General features: G+C 44.6%; 1 long non-coding RNA gene across 1 annotated transcript; it reads left to right on the top strand.

The window, feature by feature from the left end:
• Positions 1-510: 510 nt before the first annotated feature.
• Positions 511-6411, top strand: LOC146174562 (uncharacterized). The gene is made up of 2 exons (XR_014701890.1): positions 511-1755; positions 2332-6411. It is a non-coding gene; the product is annotated as an uncharacterized LOC146174562 (long non-coding RNA).
• The last annotated feature ends 15929 nt before the right edge of the window (positions 6412-22340 follow it).

The following is a 22340-nucleotide window of genomic DNA, read 5'->3' as shown; positions in this document are numbered from 1 at the left end:
ACTAAGTCCATAAATGAAACACGGACAGCTAGCAACATGCAGGCATCTCAAGTGAGGCATCGCTCACACTTGACGACCGGCTGTTTGTGGGGTTTGCGTCGAGTACCGCCGTTCGCTCAGCCTAGCTGCTGGTGGACGTCCGACAGCGTGTGTACTATGATGCACTGTGGTCGCAACTACCGTTACTATAATAGTACAGTACAGCCGCAATGTATACGTAAGTATCTCACTATCTCCTCAGCCTTGCCCTGCCGCGCGACGCGTGTATGCAGCGTAAACACTGTTCGCACCGACCCTTCAGCTTCTTGGCATCGCAGCGTTGGCATTTTTGTAATCGGCGCCAAGTAGCAGACGACGGCGTTATTTTTTGTAACTTTTTTTCTTGTTTTTTAAATTTCGTCATCAATTTCTGTTTATACGCGTTTTAGCGCCGCCTCAATATTTACGTCACGGGTACGTCACAACATGGCCGAAAAGGCGAATATCGAGGATCGGGCCCCGGGGGCCCGATCCTCGATATTCGCCTTCCCCTGGCGGCGCCATATTGTCTTTCTGATTGGCTCTGAAAAGAGTCACGTGCTTCAAACTTGTGGCGCGAAACCATCAGTTGAGGCAAGCACTTTTAGCGGTTACGTCAAAATGACGTAGCCGTGAAAATTGATTTCAACCGGAGCTATCCTTGTTGCCTGGATGACAAATACGAATGATTTTGGAGTGGAAGCAAAGTTACTGATGGTGGTTTGGAGAACACTTACGCTCGATTAACCAATGTGATGAAAATAATGGCATACTGGGAAGGAGCGGATGCTCAAATTTGATTGGCTGGAGCTATGTCACGTGAAACACGTGATACGCAGGCATATTTAGATTACGTCAAATTGACGCGTCATGACGTAACTGATGTGCCGCCATTACCGAAAATGCTGACGTTTGGCCGCCATAATTTCGCCGAGTGGCGAGGTGCCCGAATTATGCTAATGAGACTATGGCGACAGGCAAGCTGATTTATGCAGCCGTTAGCCTACCGTAGTTTCTTAGCTTGTTATTAAAAGTAAAAGGATAACTTTATATACACCTTGCATGGCTTTTAAACGCAATAGAAAGGCAAATAATGAGCGCGTATGAAATAAAGGACGCTTGAGACAATCTGTAATGGGGGCAGAAGCTTGCGGCCGCGTGACGGCGCTAACTGCTTTCTTATTTCAAACCCTTTCTTCCCATGGTAAGAAATCATTGGTCTGTGCGGTTATGATAACCCAGCAATGGCGGCGGCCATGGAGGGAGGCATGAAGGGAGGTACGCTTTCATTATAGTGAACTAGAATATATATTCTAGTTCACTATAGCTTACATGGAGGAAAGAAAGAACTTGTACGCTTATGAGTGGTCTTCGTGCCGTTCGTCGTCTGCAAGTAGTGATCGAGGATTTGCTGCAGCACAGCAATGCTGTCAAATTGTCTTGAAAGATAGCTCGTCAGTACAGTCAGATCAATCATCTGACGAGGAGTGTAGTGTGGCGGCTTTGCAAGCTCCGAGGCGAGAATTGTCCTGCGCTCGGAATGTTGAACTGTTGAGCTACTGGTGCTTCGGGTGTGATCGCCAGTGGTGAACGCCTCTGATGTTGGATGGCACGAAATGTATTCGTTCGGCCGAGCGACAAGCTCCCGCAATGTGTCGGGCTTCTCGATGGGTGTCGACCAGCAGGGCAACGCAGTCAATCTGCTGGAAATGGTGCAGCACGTCGAGCATCACAGAGGTAAGTGCAATAAGAAAACCTGTAAAGGTGACTGTTCATACAGCGTCATTCGCATTCAAGTTGTACGCAGGCGGGAAATGACTGAAGATTAAAGGAATACTCACAGGACGCATGCGGCGAATCCGATATTTTTAATCAGCACTTTGCGTTGCTTTTAGCTGCATATTTCTACGACGCATTATAATTTTCTTCAACTTCTCTACACTGCACGAACTTAAAAAAAAAAAAAAAAAAAAAAAAAAAAAACTGAGTGTGCTTGTAGTTGTCAAGATTTCTTGGTTAATGGTTTCGACGACCGAGGAAGGAAAAACAAGTGAAATCGCCTGATATAAGTCGTTCCCTTAATTGCAAAAAAAGAAAGAAAAAGTTAGCCACAATACAATTTCCGCCACCAAGCCGTCTTTACCTGTTACGGAAATGGTTCACTTAGGTTTAGGTTTTGCACTGACCATTTCTTGCATTCATAGATTACACTTTACCGCAGCCTAGCTTGTAGCTTTGATGATTTTGAATGTTCCTGTGCCATGCGTGTTTGATATTTTATTTGCATATAATTTAGGCACTAAACATTTGCAGGTGATCGTGTGGACCTTGTGCAGCCGTTGCAGCACTTCCAATCCGAGTCATCATGTGGTCGAGAAGTCCTGGGGCCATATTCAACATCATTAACCTCTCTGCTAGGCTTGTATAATCTGGGAGGCCACGCCTTGTCCCTGGACGGCCACATCAGATGTGAAGTGCTATGCAGATGGACAGCTCTTTTTGAAGATCGTTACAGCTTGTAGTGTGTGCAGATCACATGACATTGACGCCACCTGCAAATGGTAATCGCAGCAGGAACATCAACAAGTACAAGGAAGAGGACGTGCAACATTTATATTAACTCGGACAGGAACAACTTGATCACCTGCACTTGAGATTTTCACTCGCTGTCATGATTTTGATATATGCCACAAGTGATCAATGTGCACATTCTTACTGCTTCATGTTCGATAGCATACTGCTGAAAAGCCGTCCAAGTCTTAATTTTTTCTGTGGTTTTGAGATATAACCATCTCTTTGGTGTACATTTTGTTGATAGCATGTGCAAGAACCAAGTTCAGCTTTGGGGTGGCGCAGTGGTTACGGCGCTCGACTATTGTTCCCAAAGACGCGGGATCGAATCCCGGCCTCGGCGGCCGCTTTTCGATGGAGGTGAAAAGCAAGGCGCCCATGTGCTGTGCGATGTTAGTGCACATTAGTGCGATGTTAGAACCCCAGGTGGTCGAAATTTCCGGAGCCCTCCACTACGACGTCTCTCATAGTCTGAGTCGCTTTGGGACGTTAAACCCCACAAACCAAACCAAACCTTTCCTTGGTGCTATAATTTTTTGTCTACCATCTGTAGACATACTGAGTGTATTCTACAAGTGCTGTGGCCCTTGCTGAGAGCTGTCATTCTTTGTTGTATACTTTGCTTTTTTGTGTTCTGCTTAAACTCAGTGTGCATTTTATTAAGTGCTTCATGTCAATGAAACACAGGAAGGTACAAAAACGTTCTCCTTCTACCTCCAGAAGTGCCATTCTGAGTAGGACATGCGGGCAGCAACAGTTCACAATTCACTTTGGTGTTTGTGGCAAGCAGGCAGCCTGCGATGTACTACTTCAGTGAGAATATTTGACATACGTGCACCCTGGTGGATGTGTCTGCAGTCGTTTACCATAGCAGAGTCCATTTCGTTACACCTATCTTGTGTGCTACTAGGGTGAAATGTGAGGTGCCCACTGTGTTTTTCCACAAACTGCAGAGTGAAGCGAGCTGTGCTTCTTTGTATTTGGTTGCCTTTATGCTTGTTTTCTATTGCTTCCTTCATATGCTGAATGTAGATGAACAGCAATCAACTAGTTTTCCCAAGGATAATTTGTGCATCTATTTGGTGGTCATTGTCTTTCATTGTTGTATGCACGGAAAATGAGGCCCCCGCCAACTTGTCAACCCATTTTGGCAATTTTAGATTCCACTTTTGCAAAATTTGCCAGTTTCATTTTGCACTGCAATTACTGATGCTTTGTAGTGATGTTAATCAAGATCCCAGATAACCTGTTTAACCTCTGCATCATTTGTGTGGCTCGGCGATCAATGAACATTTTTGTATTCTTCAGTTTTTTCACAAAGGCAACTATTGACTTCTCTGTTTTGTAACTAGGTGATATTGATGTGCATGTGCACCCACTGGCAAAAGTTCTTGAAGGTGGCTTCGCAGGGGAAAGAATGCATTCATTTGTGTACGGGATAAATTGCTTGACATTTCATGTTTCACTATATAACTCATAGTCACAATAATGATGCACAAGCGCAGGAGTGAAATAAAAACTTTTTGATAAGATTGTCCTTCATAAATTTTTGACTGCAGCTCTACAAAATGCTTTGCTCCTTTTGTGCATTGCTACATATCTTGTTCCATAAAATACCTCCCTCCATGATAGCGCTGTGTGTAGTCCTTCCATACCTCTATTATGAGGCTGCTATCTGGGCCATTTGCTTCTTGACACATTCTTGCTGCTGCCACATGCCCTCCGGCACTCACATATGTTAAAAGAGGGTTGGTAAAGCTCACATATTCATGCTCTAAGCCACTGGAGACTGGCTTCATCACTCGAGATGTTTATCGAATGATTGCAGCTGTGTATAACTGCTTCATTACTTTTTTTCTGTTAGTTGCTTTTGTAGCCTTCATTGTTCTTTGTGAGCTTTAAATTGAGAATTTTAAGGAAGGGGCACAAATTTTATGCCAATCACTTTCATTTCATTTATGTAGAAGCACTTTCAAGGAAACTTGTGTTTCATCATCACTTTTCAACATTTTGTACCATTGTGCTAGTACTGAGTTGTATAACTTTTTGCTCTCATAAGTGACAGCTGCGCTAGTTTCACTTACACCTATCCTATTGTCGCATGTGTTTTCTATGTTATCTAGTATCCCTATGCTTTCCTATTATATCAGCTTCAGCAATCCTCTCTGCATTTAACCCTCAGAATGTGCTGCATATTTTGCACGTCTGCTATGTGTACAGCCTAAATTGAACACCACAATATATTCTTAAGATTGCATTCAAAAGATAACTTCCTGAAGGTACAATCCTATTGAACACAGTAGACGTCATACTATCCATAAGTGAGCCATTCTTTTTCGTGATGTATTGAAGAATTTGTGAACAAAGCGATTTCATTTTATCTTGACCACATTCATCTGTTGTTTCTGTGGTACAGCCTCTGCCACAGCTGCATCTATAACTCGGCTGTTGACACTGTGGTCAAATGTCTTGCGAGCCAGCAGAGCCTAATGTAGCGTTGATGTTCAGCTATTGGCTTCTTGCTTTTTTTTTTTTTTTGATGCAGCAACGTTAAAGCCTCTTTTCTGCACAAAACGCGACGTTGTGAGTGGAAAATCTTGGGCACATTTCAGACAGGTGACATGGCCGAGTACTCAGTGTGATGTCTCTGGCTTCACCTTTGAGATGAATGTGTGAGGTGATAAACCTTGCAGGATCTTTGGGTAATAAGACAGGCAACCCTTAGGCCATGGAAACGCATCCGTACAGCTTGGTTAGAGTGGGCTTTATAGGTATCTAGACAAGTGGTCTTCCACATAATTGGATAACTTACAGGTATATGCTACTGATATGTATCATAGAATAAATACTAGATGTTAGCAGTAGCAAAGTCGATTCACACGAATGAGAGTCTGCAGACAGGAGCCATAAAAGCTGTTGTGTCATAGGGGTAAATGCTGAGCTTGCGTGTCCCCACAATTGTTTTTAGAGCATGAAGTTTTCAAGTGCTGTGCTGGTTTGCCTGATAGCCGTCACACTGAGTGACTTGCTGAAATAATGCTTAAGGCTTGTCTTCCTGAGCCAAACATTTCTCCTTTTTGGTAGACTGCATAAAGGGAACATTCTAGGTGTGGCAGGCATTTATGCACAGATAAAATCATTCTTACACACACTATAACTACCTTTGCCCTGTCCATAACAGAATCAGGGAATACTTGCTCTGTCCCAGGTGCCGACTACCATTTAAATGACGTTGAGTTCCATAATCTTTGATACTGGTAATACTGCGGAACGCATAGCATCCCTTGACTGCAGTTGCAGCCTAGTGGTTTGAGCATTTGGGGACCAATCCTCAGTGGTGTTGGGTACTCATTGGTAAAACAGTGGGTGCTTGCTTTGCTGGTGCTATCTTGGGCCAAACACTTGGAGAATGGGTTTTTGACCCTATCTTGTGTTCCCTTGCTTTGTATAACTAATTTCTCTTCTTTGGTCTCCAAGGCCGTGCCACCTTTCAGATATGGCGATGAGCTGTACAAGTACAACAATACTGTAATTACTTGAATGTGTGACAGCCTTTCATTTTAGGCTGTGTATTGTAGAGTGTGCAGTGCTGTAAATAAATTTTGTATTGTTTTGTATATTGTAATTTTCAGTTTTCTTATAAGCAAGGCTTCATGTCAGGTGCATGTAAAAAAAAATGCCAAAAAGTACCGAAAGCAAATGATACACCAATTGTTAGTCAACGACGAGCTGTTTAAAGCTACAGGGAATGTGTTACGTGAGTAGCAGGTCTCTTAAAGTGTGCATGTTTTACCAAAATAAAGGACAGAAGCTATACTGCAACCTGTTGGAAGAACCATGCATACAAGACGCACTAGCTGCAAATCATACGCTCATTTAAATCACGTTTAGTTTTCCAATGATATGCAATCAGAATGTCGAAAAAGTAAATTTCATGCTTTATTCCCATATTTATGCCCGTATTCAGGTGAGGTTCATTTGAGCATGTTTTTGAGTCAGAGTGTAGAGAGTGGATGTTAGACAGTTGCACGTTGGACATTATGCATTGCTGGAAGAGCACACAGGGGATGGCACAGCCAATACAAATCATACAGTATTATCACCTGGCATTAATGAACCTTTGCCAAAAAATCCAGAACACCACCCTGATGTGCTGCAGGCCACATTGCTGCAGGCCTTGCAATTCATGCCTCTTTTTGTCGAATATTGTTCCTGTGCATGCTTCTGTTTTTCTTTTTTGTTGCTGTTACTTTTTTACTTACGGTGTCTTTAAAGTCACGCTTGCTTTCCCCTTTGGCTCCCTTGCTTCACTCAGAAACAGGTTCGGGCTTTGTGTATATAGCATGTGCACTGGTTAATGTGTGCATGAATGCTACATTCAATTGACAATTGCTTCAAGAAAATGGTTTCCGTACTGCATCTAGCTCATTGTAATTAGGCATCATATATCATATTCACTCTTCATGTCTGTTCCTTCACTTCCTGATCGTCAAATAGTATATGTGAAGGCATATCTCTAGCCGACCTCATCACCCTTCTCTCCTCTGAGGAATCATGCTGCACTGAAAGAAAGTGCCGGATGCTATTGCAAGTGCAAAACTGGTAAACAGTAGCAAAGGAACTAGGCTGTACCTGACAAATTTTGTTTCTCTTGTGACATTGTGGTGTGATGTGCACCTGCATCAGACGAGCAGTGTTGCTACTTTTATAAAATGTTTTTATGCAACATGCTCAGAAACCAAGCAGAATAATACCGACAGCTTTTTTTTATTATTATTATTATTTTAACGAGGCATCTGCCACAACAGAGTGACACACTCTGCATGCGGTGAAATGTGCATACAGCGTGCTATGTCTAATTCAGGGCACATTAAATGCCATCAGCGTGAAAGCTAACCTGTTGCTGCCAGTGGGCATCTGGATACACTTTTCATTGCATTTTCATTGCTGCCAGAAAATCTTATCTGCTTATTTTTGCGGCTGCGTGAAAACGTCCCCGCCTCGATGGCTCAGTAATGATTATAGACGCTCGGCTCTCTGACCCGCAATATGTGCGTAGCCCAGCTACGACGATCGCATTTCGATGGAATTAACACGCTAAAGGTGGTCCGATGTCAGCGCATGCTAAGATCGCCAGATATATGGCCTAATCGAGCTCTCCACTATGCGTGTTTTCACTACGCCGCTCCAGTCGGGCCGATATCCGCACGCTACGCCACAGAAGCCGACACGTATACCCGGCCGTAGCAGACTTGCTAACATGATGGAAACGGTGGGCTGCCGCAGGCAGTTTCCAACGACAGTGATACCCTGAGAAGGCCAGCGTTGTCGTCGGATAGGTGCGTCTCTTCTCTAGAGGCAACTGCAGCCCGAAAATCTGTTGGGCGCTTCCAATTCTCAGTCGTAAACAAATTCTTTAATCCTGATACTCGCCGATTTCTCTGCGCGACTAAGTCCATAAATGAAACACGGACAGCTAGCAACATGCAGGCATCTCAAGTGAGGCATCGCTCACACTTGACGACCGGCTGTTTGTGGGGTTTGCGTCGAGTACCGCCGTTCGCTCAGCCTAGCTGCTGGTGGACGTCCGACAGCGTGTGTACTATGATGCACTGTGGTCGCAACTACCGTTACTATAATAGTACAGTACAGCCGCAATGTATACGTAAGTATCTCACTATCTCCTCAGCCTTGCCCTGCCGCGCGACGCGTGTATGCAGCGTAAACACTGTTCGCACCGACCCTTCAGCTTCTTGGCATCGCAGCGTTGGCATTTTTGTAATCGGCGCCAAGTAGCAGACGACGGCGTTATTTTTTGTAACTTTTTTTCTTGTTTTTTAAATTTCGTCATCAATTTCTGTTTATACGCGTTTTAGCGCCGCCCCAATATTTACGTCACGGGTACGTCACAACATGGCCGAAAAGGCGAATATCGAGGATCGGGCCCCGGCCGTGGCGCAACGCAGAGCTGTAGTGCCTAGAGTATATTCTAGGCACTATAGCAGAACCCATTGAAATCGAGGAGACGTAGCAGGCAAGTTTTTCAACTTTCAAGGGTTCTAAAAGTATTTTGGCGGGATCATGGCGGGGATGGCGAGATTGTTGCTGTTTCTTTATTTTGCATTTGGAGAAATTTTGGCTCTTTGCGCTATGAGCTAGAGACTGACAGAATGGCCTGAAGCAGATTGAAAACTTGTGGCAGAACTACAACACGAGAGGCTGACAGCGGTCTTCAAAAATGGTTGCTCCCGGGAAGCGGCGCGGAGAGAACTTCGACGAGAGAAAAAAGTTGACCGTAAGAGTGGCGCCCGAATGGCAGTGGCGTAGATGTCTCGTCCTGGCCCCGACGTATCCCCTGTGTCCACGTTGAGACAGCACTGCGACTGCATGTCTCGGCCGTCAAGCCAGCTGGTTATGCCTTTCATGGTTTTGCGTGCGCTTTGTTTCATCGTGAGTAGCCACCTCGACATTGGTCTGTATTATGATAGTTTTCAGGTCACTTAAGCCTGTCAGATAGCTCTTAACGAGTGCGTTTTGTCAAAGAGCGGGCAGCGCATGGGCGTAAGCGGCACTGCTGCCTAATATTCACTTGACTTTTCACAGATTTAAACCAAGAATAATGCACTGTTGAAAGCGATGCTGCCGATGTGTAGGTTCACGAACTGGAAAAAAAAAAAAAAAGGTTGCCATTCATTATTGTCAACATCTTTGCGTTCTGCGTGTCTAGGCCTGTGAAACTAGAAAATGATTGTTCTCAATGGCTGGAGGTCGTTGTCAGGTCTTTGTGGGTATAAATAATTCTACCCTGGAAAGGTTTACAGAGATAAGAGAGTGTTGACTAAATTCGCCATTTTTAAAATAATTCTGTCTTGCAAGTGCTTGCTTTCGCTAGCAGCATATGTTCCGCCCCAAGTGCTTGATCACTGTCTCCTCATAGAGAAACATACTTACCTCGTTGCATATTGACCGAGGCCTTGTGTTGGCGCATCTTTGCGAGGTTTCCATGTTATCAAGCTCCCGTGAGTGCCGTTCTGGTGAGAACACATCTTTTCAGCTAGCTCTGTGTATGTATCGAAGGTTGCTGCTCATGCATTGTGTTGCCTTATGTGAGCTACAGAAAACAAAAAAGAATGTGTGAGCTAGCTAGCTACCAGTGTGCCTGATGCCCTCCGCAATTGTTGTGAAGAGGAAAGCCTGTTATCCTTTGTCTAGCCGCACACTGTGTGAGTGGACTTGAGGTGCCCCTTTTGCATTTGCTTCATGGGGCAGCTTTGATGGTGAGCATGGGGCTAAGAGCTGCCACTGCCAACCAGTGACTAAATTTTATTTCTGCCATTAGTGGGATTCGTCACCACCCTCCCTCTGTTTAGGTTCAGCACATGTCTCCCATTGAAAGAGGGGAACACTGTATCGATGCTTTGCATGTGAATTTTGCTTGTGAGTTCTTCCATGTGTGTCTTTTCTATGTCTGGTCTATTTGCTCGGCGTAATTACTATTCTTCCCGCAAATAAATAAATCTTTAAGCTCTGTTTAATGTTGTGTTTAGAAAGGTCTTTTTTCTTTTGGCAGCGTGAGGCAGCAACCATCGGCAGTCCTCTGAAGCCTTCTCATTTGTTTGAGTAGTGATTCCGCCACAGAACCAATTATCGAAAGTGAAAAGTCGGCCCGCTCTAAGCGTTCAACCTGAGGTGAAAGCGGAATTTGACCTTGTGCGCGCACAACTTGCAAAGGGCTGATCCTAAGCAAGAAGACGCAATGCCACGTTTAACGAGCTTGGAATGAAAAGAGTCATATGGCAACAAAGTTTTCTTTGAACGTGGCATGTAAGCCCAACATAGGTGTTTTTCATTAGTAAAAAACAGTTTAAGGTCTAAAAATTGTAGACAGTTCTGTGGTGGTAGTTCAAAGGTAAAATTCAGAGCCTTGGAGCAAGCAAAACAATACAGATTTCCTGGAGTATACATTCTGTTTCTACTGATGCTTTTAACTACCAGACCGAAGCTTTTTCCCTAGATCACGTAGCATCTTATAAATACCTATTTGTTTACATAACTAGCAATCTGTCCCGGCTAATACATATAAACTTCATTTTCCAGCAATGCCTATCGCATGCTTGGGTGTTTTAAGGCGTAATTTCTCTATGGCACCTTCCTCCTTAAAACTGTTGCTCTTTAAATCACTTGTATGTCCAAAATTGGAATAATCATGGTGCGAGATCCCAGTCTTGAATGTCTCACCCAAACATTGCAGTCTGTGCAGAATTGCAGCGCACAATTGATACTTCATAACTACTCGCGTTTATCCAGTGCCTCAAATGCGAAAAGTACCTTGAACCTTCCACTTCTTTCCCTATGAAGAAAAGTCTATTGCTTTATCTCTCCTTCACAAAGTTTATCACGACAACCACCATCTTAAAGAAGCACTTCTCTCGGAACCTACATACATGTCATCCCGTAGAGGGCACCCTTATTAAGTAGACAGCTCACCCTTTCAGTTGCTGCACTTACCGACACTGTTTTGTTCAGATCTGCTATTGAAGAACATATATATTCTCAGAAATCTGTTCTCCTGCCTTTTTGTTGTTGTTTACACTTTTTCTGTATTGCTGCTCTTCTTGTGTTGATAATTTTTCTCATGCATTTCACTCCCTTCTGTAATGCCTCCACGGGTCCTGAAGGCGTTCAAATAATTAAATAAAGAAACTTGCTACACTTGTGTGGCCATTGGGATTGAAAGAGCCAAGGTTGTCTTAATCATTAAAGATTAATTAATAAGAAAATAAATTAGTGCAATTCTTGTGTGGGTTAGGCTTTTATTGATGAAGCTGTCATCAGTGCAGAGATGATACGATCACCAAATTGTTGACAGCTGTAACTTTTAGTATGTGAAGCATATGCAATGCAGTTTCTTTTACTAGTCAAGGACGGGTAAATTTCACACTTTTCATTTTGTGTTTGCGCCCTGGAATGACATCCACAGTCTTTTTCATGTCTGGTCTGTTTGATTAAGCAATGAGAGACCTCATTTTTGGGGCTGTTTATTTCCTAAATAATGAACTTGTGGGCTTGGCTTGTCTGCACCGTATTGATTTGCGTTGGGTCTGCAGTGAAATTTTTTATACATCCACACTTTTGTGAGCACCGGGCAAGAATGGTTCCTTGTTGAAGCAAGTCCACCCAATTTGCCCAGTTGTGTTTGACTTTGAAACATGGTTAATTGTTTTTTTGTTTCTTATGCTTTACACATACTTTGTGTATAACAACACTTTAAAAGTGTATATCATACGGTTGTGAAGATATCACAATATGCATCATATCATATCACGAACACAATTTACTTTATATGTCTAAGAATCTTTGTCGCAGAGTAGCTTTAAGTATTAATTGCTGTCCTTGTCACTCTAAGGTTGCTTCATCAGATCTAGTTGGTGCAGACTGTCGTATTCTGAATGCATTTGCATCGTAACAGGAGGTTGTCTATTTCAGAAATCTGTGGTACGCTTGTGTAGTGCAGATTTTACTGGGGCTGTTGGCATGCATATCAGAGACCTGTGGGCTTCTTGCATTGCAGGGGATGAGCTTGGCGGCATCTCTTGGTTAGTGCAGATGAGGAGGGGAGCTCCCGCTGCGTCATGGACGACCACCTGGCATCGGCCTCTGCCAAGTAATTTACTGTCGGATTTCTTCTCCACTGTTGCTCACGGTTTGGTTTCAACAGCCAAGCAATGACTCTGCTGTTGTGTTGGGTTCAGTTGCGGTAACTGCGGTAACATTGTGGTAACTGCAGAATGTGATTACAAGCCAAACGGAAACATTGTTCCAGTCTTTGTTGTGAAACTTGCAATGGTTTGACAGGTTGCCGTTTTTTAGTCATACCATCTTTTTTGTTATTCTTTTTAATGTCATCCAAATGGAAATAAGTGATTCCTCCCCTTCTCCCTATTTTCTAGGAAACCTTCAGACATTGTAGGTATTCTAAATCCTTAAATAAAGGATGCGCTCCAATGGAGTTTTGCTCAGTGGCTGGCAATCTAGCTCTATGGAAAACAAGCTTAGATAAGGAGCATACTGTCATAATTGGCCAGCATACTGTGTCCGGAGGTGATGTGACCACATATACCATAAATACCTGCTTATAATGGGAGGATTTTTTTTTTCTGATTTTATCAGGTCAGATTCCACCTCATATTATATGCAGATTCTAACATATTTAAGACTAAATTGGCAGTTCGGGCGTTGTTATTAATGAGTGCCATCAGCATCAGGCCTCCAGCAAAAGAAGGCGCTATCTAGTAATGGTGTTGGGCCTGACTGTTTCGACAGTTTTGGTTTTACTACGATCATCTCACGATCCCTGTGACAACGATGCCCGTGATGCACATGCGACCATAAGAAGGTCGTTTGCAACCCCACATTGCGGGGATGACTAAAAGATCACTCAGCATGCTTGGATCTCTCATGGGTCTCTCCAGTCATCCCAAGGATAGTGTTGGTCATTCTTTTGAGAAATGTGGGATGCCGAACGCGTCTAGCGGTACCGAAAAAGTTTCTGTAAAAAGATCTCTAGCAAGGGACTCGTGGTGCACAATACACATACCTGGACAACGAAGATTGCAAAAAACCCCAAATCTGCAAACATTTCCTGGGCTAAACATGCTAAACATTGCTAGACGTGCACAGCTGCGAGCATGGTGCACGATGGCTGTCAGCTCGCTTGCTGTCGTCCCGCGTCCGAACTGGAAGCGGCCTACTGGTTTTACAAATTACAATGTGGCTTCTGTGGTTGCAGGAGCGAGTGTGAGCTGCCCTTCTCTTCATGGTGCGAGAAATTCTCCGATCAAGCGGGTCTGCGCGAGAAGCCGAAGCCATGGTTCCAACATAATAGCTGGAGTGAACCAGCACCAGATTTCAGATGAAGGTTGGCGGTGCTATTCGATGCCTGGTGTGTAGTTGCTTTGGATGCAAAACCTCAAGTGCTTACAATTCACGGAGTGGCTCCGCGAAATGCAGTGCATATAAATACTTTTGCTGATCTTTCCTCGCTCTCGGTATATTTGGATGAAAACTTTTTTCGTTTTTGCTATCCTGAAATTACACCTTGTATTATGTGCGGGTTCATATTGTACGTGAGTTTTTACGGCACTCCGTGAGAGGTTGATGAAGGAATCGGTCTCACGATTATCCAAGTGATCCCTTTTGCCAGAGTAGTTAATGACAACATCTTTGGCATTTGCCTTGTGTGGGGGAAATGCGGCATAGAAGACCAATCGGGTACAGTGGCAGTGTGCTTGGGTGTCCTGATGTGGTGATATATTAGAGCATAGTTAGGAATGTTAACCTGGTAGTGATATTTTTTGTGCAGATTTGTAATGCTTGTGATATTAGTGGGAATGCTAATAAAATGCCATGAAAGAGAGGTTACAGTTGCCCGTAGCAAAGACAGATTAGTTGCTATCAATAACAATATTCATATGGTTGTAACTGTGTTGTTAAGAAGGAAAAACTTTAACCCATTATTTAGTTGGTGTTCGTTTCGTTTTACGCGCTTTACTGTTGGTTCTGTTCTGTCTTATATCTTATTCGCCCAGTCACCTTCTCTGGTACTGTTTGGTCAGAGTAGGGGATCTATCTTCTCTGATTGTCTGGCATCCTGTTTGAGTTGAAAATACATCATTTTTGCTCTTGGTTTTCAGTGGGATAAAATGCTGGACTCAAATCTAAGCCACTTTTTAAGAAAAATGGTAAACTTTGCATTGCTAACAAGTTGCGTGGAGACCTAAGAGTTAATAATAAGTGTGTTAGACAGGAAAGATTGCGGACTCAGAGTGGGCCTTATGGAATGCACTATTATTGTGATGAGAAGTGTCTTCATTTTTCCATTTAACGTCAGTGGGTCAATGCACTAGGCAAAATTAGTGAATTCTTTTGCTGCTTGCTTCCAATTTTCATGGTATGCCTTTGCAGCTGACAGTAACAGCAGTGCTGAATTAAGGGACACTACGACTGGTAGGCAGGCTTTGCTTGCCTACGGCGACAGCCTGAGAGATGAGGCAGTTTAATAGATGAGAACTGTCATCATATGGATTGTGGAAAATTGATAAATTAGAATGGCCAGTCAGGGATTTCAGCTACTCTTACTATTGTTGGGTAAATACCAGATTGCCAGGGAAGGAAGTGTGTCTCATGAAGGGAGTTAGAAGTCAAGAATGGAGTGCCCCCTCAGAGGAAGCTTTCCAGCCAAAGGCTTGAGTTCTGAACATTGGCTTCCTTCAAAAGGGAGGGAAACAAGATTTTGTCCATGTGTCTGTGGGCTGAGCAGTTTGTTCCTTTCCTTTCTTCTAGATGCCAATACAATGACCATTCCCACCCACTGGCATGAGGGGGAAATATTGTTTTTTGCATCATTGCTCTTTGTTGATGCCATTTGTCGAAGGGCTTGCTTTGAGGAATTTTGTCGCTGCAATCTTGACTTGTAACTTAGCATAGGAGTTTTCAAACATGATTAAGATATACTGCTGGGTGGGGTGAAGTTAGCAGTTGGTCATCTGCTTGACAGCTTGCAAAGAAGGCCATTACTTTCTTGAGGCTGAAGTTGGATGATTCAAGCGATAGTACTTGGGTTGGGGTCATTGATATTCTGGCCATCAAAGTTCACACAATGTAACTTTGGGAAAATAAATTTTGTTAGTTTTTTCTTATCCAGGGTGCTTTGCATTAAGTTTGTTTTTTGGTTCACTGCATAAACTGCAAGCCTGCAATTAGGCTGCAAACACTAAGTGAACCTTTTTGTTTGCTATATCGGCTTACGGTGACATTTACTGCAATGGTAGATTACACATTCAGATTGCCTGATGGTTAACAGTATGCACCATGCATAGAATTTTTGGCACTCTGTCTCATTTTATGAACTGAACCCATTCTGAATATATTGGTTTTGTATCCTTTTGTCAAATTACTCCTATTTGAGACATTTGCCTTGGTACGAATGGCAGAAGTTTCAGTCTAATCTCACATTTGCCCAAAGCACTTCTCGAAACGTGGCATCAGGGAGCAGCATCCTAAGATGGAAAGCAAAAACATTCCCGATTGCATGTGTGCCAAGTGGAAAGGAAACTGGCTTGTTTGCTTCGTTGCTGCTTCTGAACGTCCAGCTGGTAACTTGTATTGCTTGCCCAGTTACATTTTTCTAGTGCGGGGTCACGAACTGCAGGAAACGAGTGTGCATGGCAGTTGTGGTCACCACGAAAGGTGGCGGACTGTTTCAACTTATTTTCAGACGGCATTCTTAGCGCAGAAAAACACACACGCACACGAGAGAAAAGGAAGGACCGGGACAGGAGCTACTAGATCTGGTTTATTGCATTGAAAAGACCTGCAATATATAGCAATGACCACACATGCGTAGATCAACCAACCACGCCCCCTTTCAGCGAAACTGCTCAAGAAATCGCATTTCTGCCCCCAACAGAGCTACAGACGTGTCACTAACACACCCCTCCCCCCTCTTTCTTATATGAAATGCTTTGTACCAAGGAACTTCCATTCGTACCAAGGCAAATGTCTCAAATAGGAGTAATTTGACAAAAGGATACAAAACCAATATATTCAGAATGGGTTCAGTTCATAAAATGAGACAGAGTGCCAAAAATTCTATGCATGGTGCATACTGTTAACCATCAGGCAATCTGAATGTGTAATCTACCATTGCAGTAAATGTCACCGTAAGCCGATATAGCAAACAAAAAGGTTCACTTAGTGTTTGCAGCCTAATTGCAGGCTTGCAGTTTATGCAGTGAACCAAAAAACAAACTTAATGCAAAGCACCCTGGATAAGAAAAAACAAACAAAATTTATTTTCCCAAAGTTACATTGTGTGAACTTTGATGGCCAGAATATCAATGACTCCAACCCAAGTACTATCGCTTGAATCATCCAACTTCAGCCTCAAGAAAGTAATGGCCTTCTTTGCAAGCTGTCAAGCAGATGACCAACTGCTAACTTCACCCCACCCAGCAGTATATCTTAATCATGTTTGAAAACTCCTATGCTAAGTTACAAGTCAAGATTGCAGCGACAAAATTCCTCAAAGCAAGCCCTTCGACAAATGGCATCAACAAAGAGCAATGATGCAAAAAACAATCTTCCCCCCTCATGCCAGTGGGTGGGAATGGTCATTGTATTGGCATCTAGAAGAAAGGAAAGGAACAAACTGCTCAGCCCACAGACACATGGACAAAATCTTGTTTCCCTCCCTTTTGAAGGAAGCCAATGTTCAGAACTCAAGCCTTTGGCTGGAAAGCTTCCTCTGAGGGGGCACTCCATTCTTGACTTCTAACTCCCTTCATGAAACACACTTCCTTCCCTGGCAATCTGATATTTACCCAACAATAGTAAGAGTAGCTGAAATCCCTGACTGGCCATTCTAATTTATCAATTTTCCACAATCCATATGATGACAGTTCTCATCTATTAAACTGCCTCATCTCTCAAGCTGTCGCCGTAGGCAAGCAAAGCCTGCCTACCAGTCGTAGTGTCCCTTAATTCAGCACTGCTGTTACTGTCAGCTGCAAAGGCATACCATGAAAATTGGAAGCGAGCAGCAAAAGAATTCACTAATTTTGCCTAGTGCATTGACCCACTGAGGTTAAATGGAAAAATGAAGACACTTCTCATCACAATAATAGTGCATTCCATAAGGCCCACTCTGAGTCCGCAATCTTTCCTGTCTAACACACTTATTATTAACTCTTCAGACGGCTAAGAATGCCGTCTGAAGCTGAAAACCATCTAGCCCGCCTACAAGTTCTTTTAAACCATTTGTTTCAACCTATGATCAAGTGGTCTTCCAACAAAGCATATGCATCACAAGGGCTCAATCCTAATGGGGGTCATTGGAATGTGGTGGTACCAGGCATTTTGGAGACCTCCAGAGGGGAGAGACCTCGAATTCGAAGTTGGATGGCTCCTGACGTGTGTTCTGCTGTTGTGAATGTCTTCCATCCTGTGGTCTTCCCGAGCGGCAGTCAGTTCTGAGCCAGGCTTACTTCTTTGCAGGACTGCAAGTGGCTCATTCTGCACAGGAGTTGTGCGACATTCCTGGCCGGGATTGGACTGCGTCGGTCGGTACTTCACGACTTTGTGCATCTCAGGTGAGGGGACTTCCTTGAAACGACCCTGTCACCAGGTAAGTGTGCAGCCTCAGTACAAGTCTTGGCTACACTTGGATTGTGCCATGCCAGCCCATGCCTTGTTGCCAGACCGTGCACACTTGAGGTACTCTCGGGGTAATTCAGCAGCGAGGATCAAACATGGACACAGATGGAGGGAACAAAAAGCAGGCCAGTGCTGCCATTGTTCCTCTTTGGTGTGTGCACTGTTGCCTGGGTTATCCTGGGTTTCCTGATTTGTCACTCACAGAGCTCTGGGAGATGCTACCAGTCTTGTATCAGGAACCCTTCTAGATGTTTCAAATGCAGATAAGTTCGAGTTTTGCCTTTGTAACTCTTGCAGGGCTGATGCGGAACATAAAAAAAAGACTTTTAGGAGACGATGGAGTTCCACAACAGTGTACTGGTGTGGACATAACTGGAGTAAACCCTCGTTAACTCGAAGTTGTAAAATCCGGGAAAAATTTCAAAATAAGTGGAGTTACCAGTTAAGCAAAATGCCGAAAATGTCTGGCGACAATCCTTGGCGATCTGTCGTGCGCCGCCGCCGCCAATGCCTGTTGTTGGCGCTGGTACATACAGTACGGAGCAACGGGTCTCTGCGACAGAGAGGTGCGCTTTCAGTGTTGCTTTGTTACAGCCCCGTAGTCGTTCGGTCAAGGGGAGTACAGTTTCGCTATATCCCGTTTCTGACACTACACAGCTTGAAATACAATAACCGGTGAAATTTTTGTAACACATCGCGTTTAAGAAAAAAAAAAAGGTTGCAATGCAGCAGTGTGCTGCTACAGTTGAACCCGGTTACAGTTGAACCCCGCAATAACGAAAACCGCAAGTACGAATTTCTCGATGGAACGAAATAGTTTAGTGGCCCCGGCCAACGTTCATAAGATTCAATGCATTTCATCTCTCTCAACAACGAAACGCTTTCAGGCTTCAATCCCGCAACAACAAAGGTTTCTCAAGTAGCAGTCCACACATTTTTTTCGTGCGTAAGCCATTGCAGGAAATTAAATCACTGGAATGCGTTTTAGTACACCAGTTTTAACATTTTTGGCGCTTCCACGCTACCAACAAGCACATTTACGCACGCGGCCATGTTTGTTTACAAGTTGCTGATGATGATGACTGCGCGCTTGTCGTTTGAAAAACAAAAAAACTAATTTGGCGGGCTATGATTTGTTGGCAACCAGTTCAAATGGGCATGTCCGTGATGAGCTATTTTTTTGTTGCCAAAATTTTTCTGTACAGTGCGATGACGGGCAATGGTTTTTGTTTCTTTAAATTTTTTATTCTCTTATGTTTAACTTGTGGCTTTGCCGTGCCAGAGGGCAGCGCCACCATCACCATCATCGTATCGCCATCATGGATGTTTGTTGTTTTCTCCATGCCAGCAGGCTGCAGGCCACGCATTCACTGTTTCTTTGTCTGGCGAGCAGACGTTGCCGTACCGACATGCTGACAAGATGCCTCCTCTGACCAAAAAGCGGAAGTTCTTGACGCTTCAGGAGAAGGCTGAACTCATCGCACAAGCTGCCAAAGGAAGGAAGAAGATGGATATTGTGGAAGAGTTTGGAATTCCGTGCAGTTCGCTGTCTACCATACTGAAGTGCAAAGACAGCATCTTGGCTGCCCTGAAGAATGGAGCACGTGCGCAGCACAAGACGGTAACAACAGCGACTTTTGAAGATGTCGACAAGGCTGTGTATGCCTGGTTTTTAGAACAGAGAGCCAACAAGGTGCCGCTATCCGGGGCCTTAGTGCAGCAAAAAGCCCTCGGCTTCGCTTGCCTATTAGGGCACGACAATTTCAAGGCGAGTGCCGGTTGGCTGAGCCATTTCAAGGCGAGGCATAATATTGTTGCTAAAGTGCTTTCGGGTGAATCTGCAAGCGTCGATGCGGAATCGGCATCAACTTGGATGCGAAAGACTTACGAAGGCATCGAAGCCGAATACAAGCCCTGCGACATTTACAACGCCGATGAAACTGGCCTGTTCTATGAAATGCTGCCATCAAAAACATTGGAACTAAAAGGGCAGCGATGTCATGGTGGAAAGCAAAGCAAAAAACGCATCACGATTTTGTTGTGTTCCAACATGGACGGCTCCGATAAGCGTCCGCTCCTCGTCATCGGCCGCAGTAAAAAGCCGCGTTGCTTTAAAGGGGGTCGCAGGCTGTCCATGCAATACACAGCCAACCATAAATCCTGGATGACCCGCGCCATCTTTGGGAGTTGGCTGGCCGCCTTCGATGGAGATATGCGAAAGGGAGGAAGGTTTGTGTGCCTGTTCTTGGATAATTGCAGTGCACATCACGTTGATGACACAGCTTTGACCAACATCCGTCTGATATTTTTCCCCCGAACTGTACCTCCGTGATTCAGCCCTTGGACCAAGGTGTGATACGAAGTTCGCGTACCGAGGGAGGCTTCTTTAACGGCTGCTCTTGAACATTGAGATGAAGCGCCCGTTGGAAGTTGATTTGTTCATGGCCCTGGAAATGGTGGCCGCGGCGTGGACGGCAACAAGAGCAACTATTGTTCAAAACTCGTTCCAGCATGCGGGGTTCGCTACTGAGCAGCTTGCACCCGCCGCATCGCCAGGGTCGCAGCTGCCAGAAGAAAGGGCCGCACTGGTTAGCGCATGGCAGGAGCTGCACGGTGTCGACGAGACTGTGCCAGAGGCGTTGGACGACTTCCTCTTTGTGGATGAAAATGTAATTGTCCATGAGGAATTGACAGATGACACCATCATCAAGAATGTGTGCAGCATAACTGAGGAGAGTGACGACGAAGGCGACGACGATCAGCTCGAGAAAAAGGAGGCAAGTCCGCGGGATGTGCTCGATGCTCTCGACACCTTACGTTGCATTTGCGGTTATCGTTTCCCGCGCGCCAGCACATGACGTTTGCAAGCCATGTGCGTGAATGAACCAGAGAGAACCGGTGGGAACGAGAAGGGGAAAACGTGACAGAGTGAAGCGCAAGGGTGTGCCCATTCTTTTGCCGAGCTGTCTCTCTTCTTCCTCTTTCCCGGCCTTCGTTCGCAGTAGCACGCGCTACGCATGCGCCAGGTCAACTCAGCCCGTTTTAAGACAGAACGTCGGACGCTTTCTCCAGCATGGAAGTTAAGCAGCGGCAGATTTTTTTTTTTTACGAGAGTCGTCTATTTTTATCGCGCTGTACGCGCGGCGTAGCGTTAGATATGGCGTTGCAAAGCGGCATTTTTTTTTTTTTTTTTTTTTTTCGGGAGTCGTTTATTCTTGCACGTATGAATCAATCAAAGCACGCGGTCAGCTGCAATCATGACACCGGCTTTTAGCATTTTTCGCTTCAAACAGCATTTGCAACTACTGTATCACGCTTTCCAATGATGTTGTGGCAGTGGACTACGCCCGCCCCAAGCGCGGCGTGATAAATCGAACCAGGCTTGTGCAATCAAGCCATCACGGGCAGTCTGCCAAGTTCTCTCCTCGCCGCCGCAGGAGCTATCAAAAGATAAACAGGCGACGTTATCGCTGCGCAGCATCTTGGCACGCTGCCAAGAAATGAGCTGTGGATGAGATGACCGAAACGGAGTGCGACATGCAAGCGAAAACGCTGGCGATTTCTGCCGCGGCGACACAGAAACCTTGTTTTGAGCTGCCGCGGTGGCTCGAACGGCAGAGGGACGCAGTTCCAACAAGTTGGAAATGTTTCGCTCTGTCGCTGCCGCTCGTCGCTGAAATCGCTTAATCGCTTGCATGTGAGCGAGCTGGCTTTAACGCTTTTTTTTCCAAATTCTCGAGTGCAAAAGTGGAGGTTGGGTTCATTATGCGAGTGAGTTATTACGCGACCAATACGGTGTTGTTTTTTCGCATCGTAAATGCCGTCCCGAGCCGATTCCTGTATATCGAATTATCGATATATCGAACTATTTCGCGATCCCCTTCGAGATCGATATATCCGGGTTCGACTGTATACTGCGATGCATACTTGCATTCCAAGCAGCGACTTTTTCCTGCTCATTTTGAAAATTAACAATATCTAGCCAAACTAGACTTGTTATTTTCCTTTACTACCCTACCAAGCTTTTACCGAATTGTCTTGATGCACTCATATATACACGGATGAGACGAAGTGAACGTCTGCAAAAAAAAAAAAAAAAGCCAAGACGGAAATCGAGCAGCCCAAAGCCTTCTGCGATTGGCCGCCTCGCGAGCTTCTTGCAGGTGACTCGCAAAATTTTCTAAAAACCCAGAACCTGAGCGCAACGGCAACGAGCGAAAATGCTTTGGCGGCCCTCGGCCTGTCGCGCCTGTTGACGCTCCACTGCACAAGGGGAGCTTTTGTAATAAACAAAAAAAAAAAAAAAATTCTCAGGAAAAACTGACATTTATTATTTTGGAAGGAAGAAGTGGGGGGGGGGGATAATGCTTGCTTGCTTCGCGCTGGCATTCAGCCTGACAAAAGCGTCCTCGAGCTGCCGGACGCATTGCATAAGCCGTTGGTCGCTGCCGCTGCATTCAATTTTGTTGCGGAGCAAGCGTTGTGGACACCGCATGCACAACAAAAATCGAAGCCAACACTTCGTGCACATAGCGCGA

This window comes from Amblyomma maculatum, chromosome 11, assembly GCF_055883805.1.
Source record: "Amblyomma maculatum isolate TAMU_Amacu chromosome 11, ASM5588380v1, whole genome shotgun sequence".
Classification (NCBI taxonomy): Eukaryota; Metazoa; Arthropoda; class Arachnida; order Ixodida; family Ixodidae; genus Amblyomma; species Amblyomma maculatum.
This window is presented reverse-complemented; position numbering and strand designations above follow the sequence as displayed.